This window comes from Dioscorea cayenensis, chromosome 1 (assembly GCF_009730915.1).
Source record: "Dioscorea cayenensis subsp. rotundata cultivar TDr96_F1 chromosome 1, TDr96_F1_v2_PseudoChromosome.rev07_lg8_w22 25.fasta, whole genome shotgun sequence".
NCBI lineage: Eukaryota > Viridiplantae > Streptophyta > Magnoliopsida > Dioscoreales > Dioscoreaceae > Dioscorea > Dioscorea cayenensis.
The window spans coordinates 21,357,994-21,377,020 of record NC_052471.1 but is presented as its reverse complement, the minus strand read 5'-3'; the positions used below and the strand labels follow the sequence as shown (position 1 = coordinate 21,377,020).

General features: G+C 35.8%; 1 pseudogene; it reads left to right on the top strand.

The window, feature by feature from the left end:
- The first annotated feature begins 617 nt into the window (after positions 1-617).
- On the top strand, positions 618-18,186 carry LOC120257707 (annotated as a pseudogene).
- The last annotated feature ends 841 nt before the right edge of the window (positions 18,187-19,027 follow it).

The window sequence follows — 19,027 nt, the reverse complement described above, 5'->3', positions numbered from 1 at the left end:
ACAAAACCATTTGGAACATTGTGCTACCTTTATTGGGGACTTATGGAGAACCTTGGGATTACAAGTCAAGTAAGGGAATGGCTATCAAACAATTGTTGGGGCATGCTTTTTGCCATAAATGAGCCAACCTTTCGTCAATTAACCTTGGAGGTTTTGAGTACATTTGAGGCACAACAAAATGGAGAATCCGTGTGGAATAGGAAGATCATCACCATCCGTTTTCAACTTTTGGATGATGAGTTTATCTACTCCATGGCCGGTAAACATCTTAAGCTTGATTTCCCGAGTGAAGTAGGTAGGAACAACTATTGGGCAACTTTGGCGGGTGATGATCAAACTCGAAAGGCCTCGCGCATGATTGACCAGGCACACAGATTCATTCATGCTTTGATTACTCGATCTATTTGGGCCAGACCGATAGCAAGGAGGTTGCCACTCAAGCCGATATTTACACGATGTATGGCATTTTCGAGCTGCTCTCTACTCACCTTGGCCACCTTATCGCCGATGCATTTCTTCACCAGGGCTCATATACATGATTGGGAGCTATATTTATTGGGCCCTATGTGACTAGATTGATCCGTGGCACGGGTTTATTTGAGCAGACGCGAGGCATGATGGTTGTAGGAGGTACAACACCCCTCGGACTGGCCCACATACGGGCGATAGGCTTGGTGGTCACACATGGCAGACCCACACGTCACCAGGCCACTTGTGATTCTAGTCAGCGGCAGACAGAGCACACAGAGTTAGACCCTGAGGGTGCACCTGCTCCCACCCCCGGTGCTACATCTTTACCTGACTTCGATATAAGACTGATGGGAATTGAGGGAGAGGTTCAGGCTGTGCATCAGGTGCAGCGTGAGATTCGTGGCCAGCTTCACCAGATCATTGAGGGACAGTACCGGCTCGAGGCAGATCTTCACTCTTTCCTCACCTCCTACTATGGTTCATCCTCGCAGACTGTGGCGACTTCTTCTACCGCTATGCCACCACCACCGGCACCAGATTGTGATGAGTAACGGCTTATTTGAGCATGGACACCTATCATTTACTTTAGTTCGCTTTGTTTGTGTTTTTGTTGTATCTTGATAAGTTGGCATGGGTCTTGCCCTACCGACTTGTGTTGTCGAACTTTATTTTATTTTCATCCATGTGTTTTGTTGACTATGCCCTAGTTTCTCCCTTGTACTCGTATTTGTAAATTTTTGTGGAATGATGATGTCCCCTTTTTGCCTCCCAGGGCATTGATGGAATTTGGTGAGCTTCCCTAGTTCTCAATAGAGGTTGGACGAGACATGTATTGCTCCCCACACCTTTTGTCAAGTCATACCTCATGGCAAGCACAAGTTGAACCGGGGTGTTCATTTTCACCCTCCTTTATTATTTGCATTGCTTCATCTTGCATGTTTTTTATGATTAGTGTACATTGAGGGCAATGTACAACACTAAGTGTGGGGATGGATGTATTTCATGTATTAGGATCATTTGCTACATGCTAGTGTTACCTATGATGGCTTTGTTCATTCTTGTAAGATTCTTTTAGCTTGGACTAATGATTGATGTGAGTTACTTGTTTCTATGCTTTATTGAATCCTGTTTTACCCCTAGTATTGTCATGTGCACTAAATTTTTTGTCGATGCCCTGGGAATAGCCAATGTGACTACTCTCTAACTCTCTTGTATGCGTAACACACTACTTTGAGTACTTGGCCTTAGAACACTAAGTTCTCTCCTTCAATGGACTCTTAAGAAATTCTAAGTCTTGTTGAGCTAATCCTAGTTTTGTGGCATGTAGTGTACTCTGAAGATGTGATCTAGGGTGAATGTAAAAAAAAAAAAAATTAGTCTATGTCAATATTCCTATGCTATTGAAGCATGAATGCGTCTATGTGGACTGTAATCGAGTAGTTGGGTGGCTCTTGTGCCTAACCAGCATGTGCACCCTCCATAGAGATTTCAAAATGATTTTCTTACAGTCTACGTTAGTCGGACTCAAAAAAAAAAAATAAATGATGAAATGAAAATAAAACCTAGTGATCTTTTTGAGTACCTACCAAAGGTTTTGAGTAGAAAGTGGACTTAGTTTCAAGGTATAGAATTAGAAGGATCTTATTTGGCCATTGAAGTAGCACTTAGTAGTTTAAGACATAGTATTATTTGTATGTGGAGTGATTAGATCCTAGAGCTGTACTGATTGAAGTACTTAGGGTAGACCAGATCAGGGCAAATTAGATATAAGATTCACTTTCACGACACAGACATATAATGGGTGAGACATGATACTTTTATTATGCTTATTGACTATGACTCAACATCTATGTATCATTGTCCATTGCTTTTGGAATCTTATATTTGCTTGATGCCAGAGGTAATGCATTTAGCCACTTTTCAGTATCTTTTTTTTCATGAGTTGTTTGCTTGGGAACAAGCAACGCTTAAGTGTGGGGATATTTGATATGTGTCTAAATGCAGGTGTTTTCATATATATATCGTATTCACTTTGCATGTATTTTGTGAGGTTGGATGCCACTTTTATGCTTAATTGTCTACTATTTGCTTCGTAGGGCATAAGGAAGCCATGGAGAACAAGAAGATATCATTTGGACGAAGAGAGAAGAAAACATGAATTTCATACTACCCAGTATAAGGGTCGTATGCACTGTAGCAATGGAATGATTCAGAGTGTCTGCCCAGATTTCCATACTACCCAGTATACGGGGCCATATGGAGGCCGTATGCACCCCGTATGGAACGCGAATCTAGGGTTTTTGAGTGCTATACGACCCCCATATGACCCGTATGACCCGGGGGGTATATATACTGACTTTTAGGGCCGAAAAGGGACTTTTTGGCTAGACTTTTTGCTGGGCATATTTTGGGAGACACTTGAGAGGCTTGTGGCGACCTTGGGGAGGAGAAGAAGGGCAAGGAAGCTAGAAGATCATCCAAGCCCAAGGTCCATGACTCTCATGGCAAGAAGGCAACTTCATTTAAAGGGAGATCTACCATGATTTGAAGGAAGGAGACCCGCGGCTAGAGGAAGCGTCATTGGGCACTCCTTTGCCAGGGAAAGCATCATTCGGCATATTCTTCACCTCCTCCTCCACCATTTCATCTAGGGAGTGTCATTTATGCTTTTGTTTCATGTCTTGCTTGTTTGTATTGCTTGTTGTGGGATGATGACACACTAGACCCCCAAGGCCACCGGGTCTTGGTGAACCTTGGGGGGTTTTATCATGTATGTTGGATGATGACTTGTTAATTCCATGTTTGGGTAATTTTGAGATTTAATCCATTGTTTTCATGCTAAGTGCTACACTAAGGAGAAATCCGTAGCTCTTTTGTGAGTGATGCATGTAGATGTGACTTGCTCGCATCTATTAGATCATCAATGGATTACAAGGGGATACTTGTATCATCACGCCGAGAAATCGGGTGTTTGGTAGCCCTCCATGTAGGTTTAATCCGAAGAAGAGTAGGTTTACTCCTAAGTGAGATTTCCTCGTACCTAATGCAATCGTAGGGATATGGATTTGGGAGAAATTCCTATCTATGTTCGTATAGGATTAGGGTTCAATCGCCGAGGAATTGGGGTTGTTCTAATCTTGGAATCTCATGGTCCATTTTACCCTTGCATCTTTAGATCATCATCCATGTTGCATGATAACCCCTCAAGGGGATCCACATCCATTGACCTTTGCATTTCATTGATTCTCTTGCTTGCTCATTGCTTGTTCTCTCTAATTTGTTGGCAAATATCGTTTTAGCTTTAATTACATTTAGTAGAGTAAAATCCATCTCTTGAGATCTTTAGGCTAGATAATAGCTCAAGAAAGGAGTAATAGGAGATCCTTAGCCCCATGGAATACGATCCTCGTGTCTTCACACGAGGTATTACTTGGCGATCCCGTACACTTGCGGGGAAGCAATCAGTTGACAGGATAATGATGAGGAGTTGCTCGTACTTAATAGTATGGAAGCATCCTTATCATAGAACCCCATAAATACCATGACCTGAGAATGTCTCACATCATAGTACTTACCAAAATCTCTAAACTGAATGAGGTGTCCTTGAGCAAAGTTTGCAATTTCCATGTCCAAGTCAAAGAAAGCAACAACATCCAATGTGAAATTGTGATAAATAGGCTTGCAAATAGAAAAATAAGAGATCTCACCCACTGGCGATGACAAGCTCACAGACTTTCGATGTCTAAAATAACCTCCTTAAGAACATTCCAATATATCACTCGCCTTTGCTTGAACTTAAGGTGTCAGAGAAACTCATAATGCTCTCAGTGCTCTAGTACCATGAACTTCAATTCCTAGAGCTCTAGTACCACGAACTCCAATTCCTCAAGCGGAATGGTTGTCAAGTGCACCTGCTTCATTTGTGGGCCACTTGCATGGTGCCATTTCATAAGAAAAAAACAAGAAGGATCATCAAGTATAGCCTATTCAGAGGGACACATACCATGTGTATTCTTTACACAACCATATAAGCACTATTGGCTTCTCTCCATGTCACATGAAATGGCACACGACTATGTACCATGCAGTGTGGATACCCAATCCTCCGATGAATCGGGCCACAAATTTTAAAATACTAGAATGCAAAGATATTTTCTACTTGAAAAACTTGTTGTAGAAAAAATCATAGAGAGATTTAAAAAAGAAAAACTCATGGTGTGTTAGAGACGGGTTAGACCTTATGGATGAGAGAATGATGCTAAAGCTCAATGATGAAGTCAGGAGGAGTCTTTAAACACCTTAAAAATATGAAGTAATGGTAGTGGGAGACGAGCAGGTGGGTCTCACGAAGTCTCTTCATATGCTTGCCTCACATGCCCGTGTGACCCTTTATATGGTAACAAGCTATAATAGGGCGTGTTATAGCCCCTGTGGCCTTTTCCTAATGCAGAAAATTATCACATTAGCACTCACATTGTGTAGTGTAAAGCTCGAGAGAGGAACAAGAGCACTCGCATGGGCATGCGGTTGTCCTTTTGTCATCATGGCTACAGCTTTGGCCAATTCATGAGGCACAAGGGCACTCATAACCAATGTTGTCAAACCCAAACCTATATTGGCCCGGCTGGTTTAACCAGAAAAATAACGAAATAGCCATGAGACTGGTCTGGCTACCCCTGTTAACTAGATGTTCAAATAACCCAACCAAAAACTGAGGACCAAACCGGTTAAAAGGGAAACCAGTTGGCCTGCTCGGATTTACCCAGTTAAAAAATTAAAAATTTCAAAAAAGAATGTCATGGCAAGGGTAAGTGAGGAAGAAGCACAAGAGAGTGTTGGCAAGCGGCTGTGAGCGACAATAAACGCGAGAAGACGTGAGGGAGAACTAGAGAAGAACCAGAGAGACGACTTATGAAGACGAGAAGAAATGAGAGAGAGAGAGAGAGCATGTGATTTTTTTTTTTTTTTGGTGAGTCCCGAGAGAGGAGGGGTGAGTGAAGAATTCAATTATTAGGTTTTTTTTTAATATTTTATTTTTTAAAAATATTGCATATGAAACTAAAACTTTAAACATTAAATTTAGTTCTATTTTAAATATTTTTAAAATCAACGAAAATATATAAAATAAAAAATTTTAAATATCGTATTTAATTAATTTAGCTTTTTTATTATTAAAAATATAAGTTATATTATTTTTTATCATTATTAATTATTCTAATATATTTTTTAATATTTTACTTTTGACCTGGTTCAACCCCGATTCGACCCGGTCCATTAACCCCTAACCCCTAGACTTGGCAAGGTCAATGCCTAGGCAGGTTTGACTACCTTGCTCATAACCCCTTGTAACTAGCTGTGTATATATGCATAAAAGCCATAAATCAGCAACTTCACAATAGTAAACTCAATAAAACACATGAAATACACTCTATACACACCCATAGTTTGAAACCAACACCAAAATACTAATTTGGGACAAAAATCAAATAGCAAACATGATTGTAAAAAATAAACATTCAACGCATTCAATTTATTTAATGAAAATTTGTAAATAGTCTAAACTTAGTAGAAAATTTGGGTTGTCTCCCAAGAAACACTTGATTTACCTCACTAGCCTAATGTACATCATCACTTATGGGGGCTCTTTGATGTAGAAGACCTCCCTATTTGCCTCATGAAAGTTATTTGAATAGCAAATTGGCACCAAATGAGAAGAGTAATAAAATTTGTTATCTAATGATCGTGAGATGATGTCTTTACTTGCTCGTGCATCTCCTATATCGATGGGGTGCTTCTTAGGCTGCCATCTTATCTTAGTCAGATTTCTCCTGATTTTCTTTAGTATTCTTGGTGATGACTGCTTATCGATTCTTTTTCCATCTTCTCACTCTCCTTTTCAGCTTCCTCTTTAGGGCACCCTTCTAATGGATTGGGATAAATCATTTCTTGCATATGATCATTAACTAACCCATTAGTAACATCAAGGAAATAATAAGCATCATCAAAATCAAGAGAATGTCTTGTGGCTTGGGTAAGATGGTAAGTGAGCTTTTCCTCTCCAATTTGGAGAGTCATCTTGCCTCCATCCATATCAATTAAAGCCTTAGAAGTTTGTAAAAATGGACTCCCACGTATAAATGGAACCTCAACATTCTCATCCACATCAAATACATAAAATCAGCGAGTAATATATATTTGTACACTTTGACTAAAACATCTTCCACATTTTTCCTCGAATGTCTAAATAAATGATGGGCTAGTTGAAGCATCATCCGAGTGGTTTGTGGCTCTCCTAGTCTCTATCTCTGAAAGAAATTGTAGGCCATCATATAAATACTTTCGCTCGAATCAGCCAAAGCTTTTTCATCTTGTAACCCACCAGTCAAGCATGGAATGACAAAGCTTCTCGAATCCTTCACCTTACTCAACAAACTATTCTAAAGTATAGCCAAGCAAATGGCATCAAGCACCATAACTGTACTTTTATCCATCTTCTATTTGTTGGTTAATAGATCTTTCAAGAACAAAGATCGTGTTTGGATTTGAGTTGGAAATAATCCCATTCTTTAATCATGTGACTATATCCTTTGCTACTTGGTTATTTATGAGCATGGAAAAATGATAAGTGCTTGTGTAAAACGTAATACGAAGTATTATTTTTTTAGATTGAGAATCACGTTTTATCAGATTTTATCACTTATTCGTGTGTATTTGTGTTCTTTTGTGCATGTCGGGTTGTGGAGACAAAGTTGGATGAAAGAAAGCAAGAGTAGACCATGGATACAATTGTTGATGAAGTGCTTGGATTGGACAAATGCAAAGACACGAGTGTGCTCAAAGACATGTGGGTGTGTGCCGACTTCTATTGTGCTCAAGCGAATACACAAAGTGGGGGGGGGGGGGGGTGGGGGAGAAGGGGCACAAAAGCAGTCACGCTCATGTGTTTTGACTTGTGCAATGCTAGCAAGATCTTTGTCAATGTGATTTCATTGAAGACGCAACGTGATCTATCGCATGGATGTGTGCTCATTCTAGTGGCCTCGATGATAAGAGTGGATTCGGGAGCATTTCAGTGATGTACTATAGTAGTTTACTATAGAAAATTTACTATAGCAATTACTTTTACAGCTCGTAGGAAACCAAAATTTGGAAATTCCACTCGCCCATGTGGATGCCTGATTTGTAGCCCTTATAAATACCGCGCCTAAAGACGTTTTGAAAGATCTTTTACCTATCTTGTCCCTATGTTTCTCATATCTTTGGAGGCGCTCGCAGACTAGGGTTTGGAGAGGCTTTGGCTAGGTCATTGGAGCGGTTCTACGGCCTTTAACATCGCGTTTCTTTGGAAGAGACTTATTGGGGGAGCTTTTGTTGACATCGATTCGGTGAGGTGTGTGCTAGGCTTGACAGTGGAACCTTTGGAGAAGACAAGGCGGCTCCACAAGACCATCGATACGGACTACAAGGGGATTTTATCTATGGATTGCATGTTTTCACTATTGATTTCATTGTTGATTGTGTATTGCTCCATGGAGAGCTAAACCCCTAGTGGGTGCTTGGACTTGTAAACCCTAGGATGATTTTGTTTCATTGACCTTTCTTATGCTTCTTTAATTGATGTTTTAATTGAGTTCCATCCTTGAATGCTTGTTGTATTGATTTTCCCTTTGAGTGACACTAGAGTTGACAATCCATCTTGGTAATCCTTATGGATTGGCTGGCATGCCATTAGGATTAGACAAAGCTAGGTTGGAAAGGGCCGAGAGGGTGAGTCGAGAGGTAGCGGAACATCCCCTTTTTCCTTCCGTGTGATTTATCATACTTTCATGTTCCAAGAGTTCTTTGCGGTCACAATAGAATGAAGTGCTAAGAGACAAACTCCACTGGGGCTTAGTTGTGCAAGCAAAAGAGTAAAATGTTGAAGTAATCCTTAGTGTTGGGGCTTAATCGTAACTAGGGGTCTTTCGCCTGGACCAAATGGTTAGATCTATATTAGGGAATAGGGTTTATCACTTGGGGTCCCTAGAGCTTTAAGCAACCTTGCTCAGTGTGAGGCGTCGAGAGTATTCCTTTCCGCCGGGAAATAGTGTAGGGTTAGTCACGGTTGACCTTAGGTTTGGGACCGAGTGTTTTTTGGATTTCCACAACTCATTAAACATTAGTTAGGAGACATAATGATTAGCCTTGCACTTGAAACAATAGTTCTAGGGTGAGCCATGTCCGGGTTCCCCATTTTCTATCTATTGCCTCTCCTTATTTCTAATGTGTCTCTTTCTTCTTTTCTTTATTTTTACTTGCATTGATATTGTTCACACCACTCTTAAATCATCTTCATTATAGTTAAATAACAATACTTGTGTTTCTGAGCACTATTCCATGTGGATACAACTACCCACTCACCAGGGTACTTTATTTCTTCGACAACCCGGGCACTTGCGGTACACACACGTAAGGGGTGTGTCAGAAAGGCTACGAGTATGTAGATAATTTTGAATGCAAAGGGCCTGTGCTCAACTAAATAACCATCGATGTGATAGCTTAAGTTAAAATAAGAGAATTAGGGTAAGAAAATTATTGAAAACTCTTTCAAAATCTACTATGAGGCCTTGACACTCACAAGGGTGAATTAGAATGACAAGATTACTAGAAACTATTTTAAGCTCGTTGTGAGGTCTTAACACTAACATGGATGAGTTAGAGTTATAAAAATCATTAAAAACTCTATCAAGCTTTCTGTGGTCTTGACACTCATAGGGGTGAATAGGAATAATATCAATGAAAACCTTCTTGAAGACCACTATGATGTCTTGGTACTCATAGTGGTGAATAGGAGTATTGAGAATTATGAAAATCAATGAAATTGTTTTTAAGCTGACTATAAGATCTTAATATCCATAGGGGTGGATATATATCGCGCCCTAACCTACGGTCGAACAGGTGGCAATCGCCACGATATACCGAAATAAGTGGCAAAACAACCATGTCACCCCGGGACACCTGAAGGCATTATTGCCCTGTAAGAATTCAATAAATCTAAAAACATATATATATATCTCAATAAAAAAGTAGCACCACTTTAAAATGTTATAAAATCAACAAAAGAACAATATCTAGAAATTTTATTGAAAACAATGAGATGGGTTGCAAATATTATGCATTTATTACACACTAATGGATCAAACCAATAAGTTCATATCAAAAAAAATAAAATCCAACCTAAGCAACTTAAGAAAGTGAAGAAAATAATAGGAAGCCTAGGACAACGCCCCAACGTCGCAACACTACTGTCCACCACCCAAAAGAAATGAGGGTAGAGTGGATGAGTAACATAGTTACTCAGTGAGTGGTTAACGTGGTTCCACATGATTTTAAAACAAATTTAGCATAGAATTACGGCATAAAATGCATGTTTCTAAATAATTATGTTTAAAAGACAAAGTAACAGTAAAATATAATAACAATAGTATGAATAGAATCACACTTTTGATATAGCAAACATAATTTTACAATAAATAAAATTTCACAACGAAAAACTTATGAGTTGATTTGAATACTCAACACAAAAAGGCCGGGCCAAAAATCATTCCCAAACTTAATCGTCTTCACGATTAGGAACGGGACTGCCAAGGTTAATTATACATTTAAAATAAAATATCAAGTCAAGCCCACCTTGGCTTTGGCCTCTAAGTTCATCCGTGTGGTGAAATACGGTGTCTCAGAACCAATGGATTTTCACCCACTCCCAACTCAAGTTCCCTCCGCCGCTTCTGAGTGGGTATTACTAATTAGCCAATCAATTATGCCACCTCTCACTAGGTCGGACTATGGAGACCGCTACTGCAGCAGTCGAGTCATAGACTCACAATCACCAATATTCAAAATCAAATTTTTAAATCACACCATAAACATATGATAAAACATCATAATTTGTCCACAATACCTCAAAGAAAACAAACTCAATTTATAAGCCAAAAATTCATTGTAAACAGACGACGAAACCATAAAAAATATCTTTATGGAAACATCCACTCACAGTGCTTAGACTAGTAGGTCTAGGAGCTCAGGTGTAATCACTCCTCTACAAGCTCTTTGCCCTTGGCCGAACTTTCACCGCCTATAAGGTTTTAAATAAAACAAAAAAATTTAACTGTAATAGTATCTTATTCTTAGGACCACGTTTCTTAGCCCACAAAAGTGGGTAAACATTATCAACTTAATAACGAGTAGATTATGATGGCACATCCTAGAAGTACAATTTTAAAAAAGCACAAAAAAACTAAATGTTTACAACCCATGCTGAATGTAAATTAACCAACAGTATGATACATATATACACAGAAGGCATGCTGATTTGTATAATCATATACAAACATATGAATAGATATGATGGCCCATCCTGCATATAATGGCTTCATCAGCCATGCACACATTTACACAAAGTATACATGTAGCCCTATATATACAATATGCACCTACAAACACATGGTTTACAACGAGAGTATGCATAGTTCCGGCATCAACAATTTACATTTTCCAAAACTTCCCTCCTATAATCCATTCATCACAACCATGCAACATCTTAACAATAATGATAAAAAAAACATGTAAAACTTTAAACTAGATCTAAACACCACTTTGATTAAATCATATCTTTGGAGGAAGAAAAAGAAAAGACGTGGTTCTAGCCAACGAGGGAAAGAAAAAAACTTCGGCTGAAAAATAACCAAGGTTTCTAGATTCTATTTTATAATCACTCAAAGCTAAATTACAAAATAACCCATAGAAATTCTCATAATTAAAATATTATTTTAATATTATTATTATTATTTTACTAGGTATTACAATATAGCAATAAAAATTTATGAAAACTCTTTTCATGCTTACTATGAGGTCTCGACATTCATAGGAGTGGATAGAGTAATGAACATCTATGTAAGCTTTTTCAACCTACTGTCAGATCTAATGTTCAACACTCATAGAAGTGATGAAATTTTCTTTAATAGCTTCCTTTGAACTTACTATGAGGTCTAATACTTGACATTCACAGGGGTAATAAAAATTTTTAAAGATCTCTCTTTAAATCTACTGTGGGATAAAATGCTTGACATTCACAGTGGTGGATGAGGGTAGATGAAAACCCTTTCAAACAATGCCTAAGCCTAATGTAAGGTCTAATGTTCGACACTTACAGTGGTGGGAAATCAATATAAAATAATAAAGCCTTTAAGCACCAAGAATAAATTATCAAATTTGTGACTCATTAAGATAAGGAGGCCACAACTTAAGATTCAAGTAATATGTTAAGATGTGAACTAAAGATGCTCAAGAAAAGTCGAGATTAACATCGAGATCAACAAATTCAAGAGATGGCCATTCAAACTAGCTTTTCGTGATGGAATAAAAACCTCCATGCAAATCATGCAGACATAAAAGAAAATAAGGAAATAGGGTTAAAAAGAGAAAAAATATATAATTACTAGTTTTAATATTTCCACTCATGTTCATGTATTCATATACCATTTGAAGTCAATAAAGTTAATTTTGTATTTGTTAATTTCTCATTTGCACTTATTTTTAATCCGAGGCTTTGATCCTAATGAAAGTCATAAGCCCATGCTCATCTATAATACAAAAGTACAATTTGATTTCTGATCCGCTTATTCTTTGGCTAGTCAACCCAATTAAAGGCCGATTGTAAATAAAGGACCCCATAATTTTATTTAAAAATGGCTAAACCGCAACCATTTCTTAAATGAAGGTTATAAATTTTTTTCTTTTTTTGAAAATTCTTATCAAATCTCAGCTGTTTATCTAAATCCTAATCCCTTTGGTTGTGGGCCATTTTGGAGCTATAAGGGGGAAATGGCAAGGGATAAAATGTGATTGATTGGGGGAGTAAAAGGCGAGAAAGCACCTTTCCTCCCCCCTTATATCCCACTATCCCAAATTTGAGGTCTTTTCAGGTGAGTGGGTTACTATACCAACTCTTTTGGACAAAATTTTCTTATTAAAGAAATTCTTAAAAAAATGTAAAAACATAATAAAGATGTAAAAAAATTATAATAAAAATAAAATTATTTGTGCAAAAATTAATCATATTATTAGAGCATGCCACGGGATGAGATTTGGCTCGGCCTAGCTCACTGGGTTACCTGTGACCCTGCGGGTTAAGAGTTTTCTTTTTTTCTTTTTTTTTTTAATTTTTCAAAAACTCAAATAAAAACACACATTTTCCTTTCATAGGTTTTGAACCCTTGAACTCTGCTACCACTCTAAAAAGTATAACCAACTAGACATACATATATTAGTGCATTGTAGAAAATCATTGGATATTGACTTTATAGAAACCCTCCAATTCATTAATAACATCAATATAAATATGAACTTCAATGTTCATAAATAGTGGCAAATGGAGTACCCTTAAGTTCAATAACAAAAAAGTAAAAATAAGAAGCCTTGAAATTAGTGATTTTTTATTCACTAACAACATGAATAGCACAAAAAATAACAGCTTTCAAGACTTCTAGATTGAAATTAAGCCCTAAGTAGACATCAATAGTGACAAATAAGTAAATGAGTAATAATTTCATTTTAAAGTAAAAAAAACTATATGAACTTTGATTTATTTCACACCCAGAAGGATATATAACCAGTTTAATTCAACATGTAAGTAAATTATGTGTAAGTCCTTCATTTTTTGTTTAACTTATTTTGAATTATTTTGATTTGTTCAAAATTTTGTTAATTTATTAAAATTATTTTTAATTTTATTATTTTTACAATTAGTTTTAATAAAATGGTTGAGATTTCTTTTTATATAAGTTGTTTCAATAACAAACCAAAAAAAATTGTAGGGTGAAAGTATTTGAGGGCAGTTGAAAGGGTCAAGTTTGATTCTGGCACCATACAATTAAATCTCCTTCTAATCTAAAATAATAAAAAATGTTTAAAGTTTAACAACTAGGTTGGGCCCTTGACGTGGCAGGTTGGGTGATCAGCCGGGCCACTCTAGTCACTTTCGGGTGGCCCAGTGACTCGCCAATTTATCCGGGTCAACACGGCCCCGCGGGTCACTACTATGCCCCGGGTCGGTTATGAGTCGGCAAAAAAGTTGACCCATGCCCGTTGGGCCAGATTAACAGGCATGTGCCCATGTCTACATAATATAACGATAATAATAATATCAAATTTTTTGTTTATATTAATAACAAAAATATAGAAATTAAAAGATTTTTTAAGACAAATTATTATTGTCAGAACATTTTGTTTAAAAATTAATAATCTTCACACCTTCGTTTAAAATTAATAATACTATAAGAAAGTTTGTTGAAAAATTTTAAACATCAAAAAGTGTAGGGGAAATGATTGACGTCTGCTTACCTTAAACTTATTAAAGTTCTACAAAATGTTGTTTCCATAGTAGATTCTTAGCCCAAATCCCACTGATTCCCCATTGCTATCGCTGGCACAGGTTCTAGGTTCCTGTCACTAGTTTTCCTCTCTTTCTAGTCTCCCTCACTCTTTTGCGAATATAATCTTCAAAACCGTAATTTTGGTTTTTCCTTTGTTCCAAAGCTTGATCTCCAAAGACGCACACAAGGTATGTATGTTAATTGTTTTTTTGTTTTTTTAGTTTTGATCATTACTTTTTTTGCTGTGATTTTTTTATTTGGTTTTTCTCTTGGGATCAACGCATATTGATTGACGATGTGATGTTGATGAGAATAATATGAAATTAAACAGTTACTCCTGTAAGTGGATATCATATGGTGCCAAAATTCTCAATCTCACACAATTTCGTTATTTTGATTAACATCTATATTACCATATGCTTTTGTTTGGTATTATGTTAATTGAGATTGAGTTTTAAACTTGAGTTGTAGAACAATTGATTTTTAGCGATTGCAATGCTTTAAAGATGTCTCATTTATACTCTTTTTGTTGAAATTTCAGTAAACATGTAGTTTTGGTAATTAAATTTAATGATTCAATTAATTAATTGCTCAGTCTTCTCTTGGCTCTCTTGCTACTCATTATTCTCTTTTTCCCTAATGGAGAGTTCATTTTGAGGTGAACAGTGGAAGTTGTAGATTGACTTCCTATACTTCACCTCTTTTTTTCTAAGCAACTAAGGTAAGCATAATTTCCTCATCTTTGCTACTTGAGGCTTGAGCATTCACTTGTCCCTCTCCAAAAAAATGGGGCTTCCTTCACTTTCATTTGCACACCTCTGGGGAATTACCTTGAAATGAATAAGTTATAACTTGAACTATGGGAAGAAGTATTTTTTGAAATATTCTTCTCTTATGGTTTCTTTAAAATTTAATAATTGTTTCTTCCAATTTTTATTAATCTAGTTAATAATTGTACTTTTTTATATTTGCTTCTTATATGTGTTAATCTCTGATATGGTCCTTTTCCTTGCTTAATATTTCATTCCATTTTTTTAAACATGATAACTAATGGAAGATATTAGGTTTGATTATAATCCTTATTTGGAAGGTTGTGCAATATCCACCTTATCCATGCTCTTCTTTTGTACGCACAATAATTGTTAAATTTGAAAACAATGCCCAAACAAGCATAGACTTAGGAAATCTATTGTATTTTCATGTCTTATATTTTGGTAAACATGATGATCATAGTTTTCGGATTTTTTTATTTCCTAACAACTAATAATGATGAAAATTAAGACTCCAAAAATGCAACGAGCTACACAAGCATATGGAAGCGTGTTCTAAACCTTTAGAGTTCTATCACATATTTCCCTTCCATCTAGAATTTCCTTTCAAAATCAACATCATGTTTCATTTGTGTGATTTTTTATTTTGGTTCTTTATATATAGGTTGAGATTTGAGAATGCAACAAAGACGCTTATCCTTCATGGTACCAAGACCAACAGTGTGTTGAATAATGTGCTGACTCAAATTAATCACTTAAAAAGAATTAACGCTGTTTAGTACACCAAGAAAAATAAAGAAATCAGGCCTTTTGAGAGCGGGGGTGAGACATCACTATAGTTTTATTCTCTCAAGAGTGACTGCAGCCTTTTTGTAGTGAGCATACTGCAACAAACTCTCTCAAACATGAAATTTTTCGCAAGAGTTTTCTTTTCTTTTCTTCATTTCTTAGATGTCATCACTCTTTGTTTAGCCTTTTGATTTAGGTTTTATTTATGATCAACCATGTCATGTCCCTTGTTCATCTAGATTAGAAACTTAGATAAGGTTCTTATGATTTTCAGTAAGTTTGTCTTTCCTGTAAGTAAAAATTTTGCACTACAACTTTGCCAACATTTTTTATTTATTAATTAATTAATTAATTAATTAATTTATTATTATTATTATTACCCTTTTGTATTGGAGACCGTAGGGTGGTGTAAGATAATATTTAAACGAGGATAGTTAAACAAAATGTTTAATTTTAACATCATTGAGATAGGTGGGTAAAAAAAATGGTTGTAAGAAAGTTGTGTTATAATGACTAGATTTAGCGGTAGATTTATAAATTAGCCGCACTAATCCTCTATTGCGGCGGATTTTGAAATCCATCAATATAGATTAACAAACATATCATACCTACAGTGATTGACTCATTTATCCGCAACTATAGATGTGTTTTAAACGACAAATTTTTGAATTATCTAGTGTAGGCACAAGTTTATTTTTTTTTTAACAATAAATTTTATAGGGCCAATTAATATATTAACCACTATATATATTAAATTTTAAAAAAAATTATATTTAAGGGTGGAAAATTATCTCCGCTATTTTTTATCATTTATTTAAATAAAAACTATCAGCGGAAAAGATCTTTCCCACAATATATTATTTAAAAATAAATAAAATGAAACAATTTTTCATATATTAATTTGGTTTTTTCATTAGGGTAGAACTTTTTGATTCGTACTAAATTAATAAAGTGAAAGTGCAAATGCATTTTTATGTCTTTCACATAAATAATTCTAGAATCATGCAAAAGTTATTTTAAAATAAACATGTTTTATTTTTAAAAATAAAAAGTAATTTCTAATTTATTATATAGGCTAATTATTTTTTTATTTATTTATTTTATTTTTTTCCCTCCAAATCCCAAGACCATTTTTAAATGTTAGCCTTATAGAATCTCAAAATAGTTACCCCATGCCAAAGGAGTTGAAACTAAAATTTAAACGTAGAATAGGGATGACAATAATCCCCAAGCCCGACCTGACCCGAGTTTGACGAGGAAAACCCGTTTTGACCGGGTTTCGGGTCGGGTTCGGGTAATACCCGACTAAATGTAAAGCGGGTGCGGGTGCGGGTGCGGGTATGGGAATCTTGATACATGACCCGAACTCGAACCCAAACCCGAACCCGAACCCGACCCGAAATTCAATTAACAAATATACCCAATTATATATATTTAATATTTTTGTTAGGATTTTTTAAATTCCTACTTTATGGTGTTGAATTTGTTTATTTTGTGTTGCTTTCAATATATATTTTCAATTCCTGCTCTATGGTGTTCATTCAAACAAAAAAAACTACGATTTTTTTATTGACATTTTTAATTTTTATTTGGTATTTTAATTTTATTTTAAATATTTTTAAATAGGGTCAAGGCGAGGAGGGTATACCCGCGGGTACCCGATTACCCGTCGGGTGCTGGTGTTGGTTGGGGTTTTGAAAACCTATCTGGTTCGGGTTTGAGTTCAGGTATGCGGGTAGGGTAGCAGGTTCGGGTATGGCAAAATCCGCACACGACCAGACCCATTGCTACCCCGAACGAAGAAGGATGAAATCACAAAATTGACAACATTATCTGAGTGGATAGCTCCTAGAGAAGCATTGAGGCTAAGAGGGAGCTAAGCTTCGAGAGCATCAATGGCATCCACTTTTGGTGGCTTTGCCTCGACAACATTAGTTTGATGCACTTCTTGTGATATGACCTAATTATATTAGCATGAAGTATCATGCCAGTACTTCTAAAAAGAAAAAGTTTCCTGATACTAGAAACCTACATTTTCATTTAAGTACTTGTATAATTTTCTCCACATAATTGGACTTTGATGTTATCTATTAGAAGTTTATTTACCACTGATTGGAACTGGGAATCCTAATGTATAATACAAGAATAGCATTCTCGTTGCTACATAACTTTCTCATTACATCAATTTTATAAATATGGCTCAAGTAACTCCATAGTTTGATCATCGCGTGAAGAAAAGACCTAAAAATTTAGTTCTTGGGCGGATTTAGAACCATCATGTGTATGATTTTGTTGAAATTATGGTGTAAATTTGGAGACTAATGGAATCATTTGTTTATGATAAGAAGGTGGCTACAAATATTAGTTTGAAACTATTTTTTACTCTTATAAGAAAAAGTCTCTGAGAGTGTTGAGTTGAGGTATACTGCGTATTGCTTTCTCTTAAGTTCACCGGGTTTATTTGGTAATAGAACTAGAAATTTTTGGGTTCTTGTTTGGCCAGGTTGCGGAAATTTTGAATCTTTCTGGGGTGGATCATGTATATGTATGTACCGCCATATATATCTCAAACTACATTATTCCTCAACCATTGCGCTCTTCGGCTCAAAATTAGGTCAAGCTCAACTATATACATAATGGAATTCATTGAAAGTTGACCATCCATGGACTTTGTTGTTTGACCCCATCATCTTCCTAATGATATTTTAAAGAAAGAAGCAATGAGACAAGCTCTCAGCAACTAAAAGGGAAATGACTTTCTAAAGCTATCTTGTAATTTGTATGTTTGCCAATGTAGATATATTAGTCATGTAAAAATAAGAAATCTCTCCAAGATACACTCTAAATGCACATCAATTCATATTTTATCAAAATATTATTAACAATTATAAAATATTCTTTTTTTAAATTCGTTTCTTATAAAAAGGCATTAGAAACAGATGAAAAATTCATTTTTTATCAAAATATTATTCAATATTATAAAATGTTCATTTCTAATTTGTTCCTACTGGAAAAGCACTAGAAATGGTTTTTTGAAAATTAATATTTTAGAAAAATATTATTAAACACTACAAATTATCCATTTCTAATGTATTCCTAATAGAAAGGGATGAGAAACAGATTTAAGAATTAATATTTAATCAAAAATTATTTGAAAGATTTATTTTTTAATCCGTTCCTAATATTTATGATAACCATTAAATAATTGCTAATTTAAATAAATATATTGTTATTATTTATTTCTAGTTATTTTTATGCTTCGATTTACTTTTAAAAAAAAATTAAAAAAATAGAAAATGCAGCAAGAGATGATGAGCTCAGGCTCCATCAATGTAGAGTTGTTCACTTTTCCAACAGTTCCAGCTCTCCTAATACCTCAACATCTACGGCTCAAAATTCCCCTCCCCCCTAACAAAAAAAACCCCTTCCTTTTTCTTCTTCACCCGTCTCTTCTTTCAATACTGCCAACTCACTGACCACAAAGACAATTGCCTCTCGCACATCAAAGGTGCCGTCGATGATCTTGAAGCCCTTCAAGCTCCGCATCGATAAGAATGACCTCGCTAAATGCCTTTCCCAGATCTG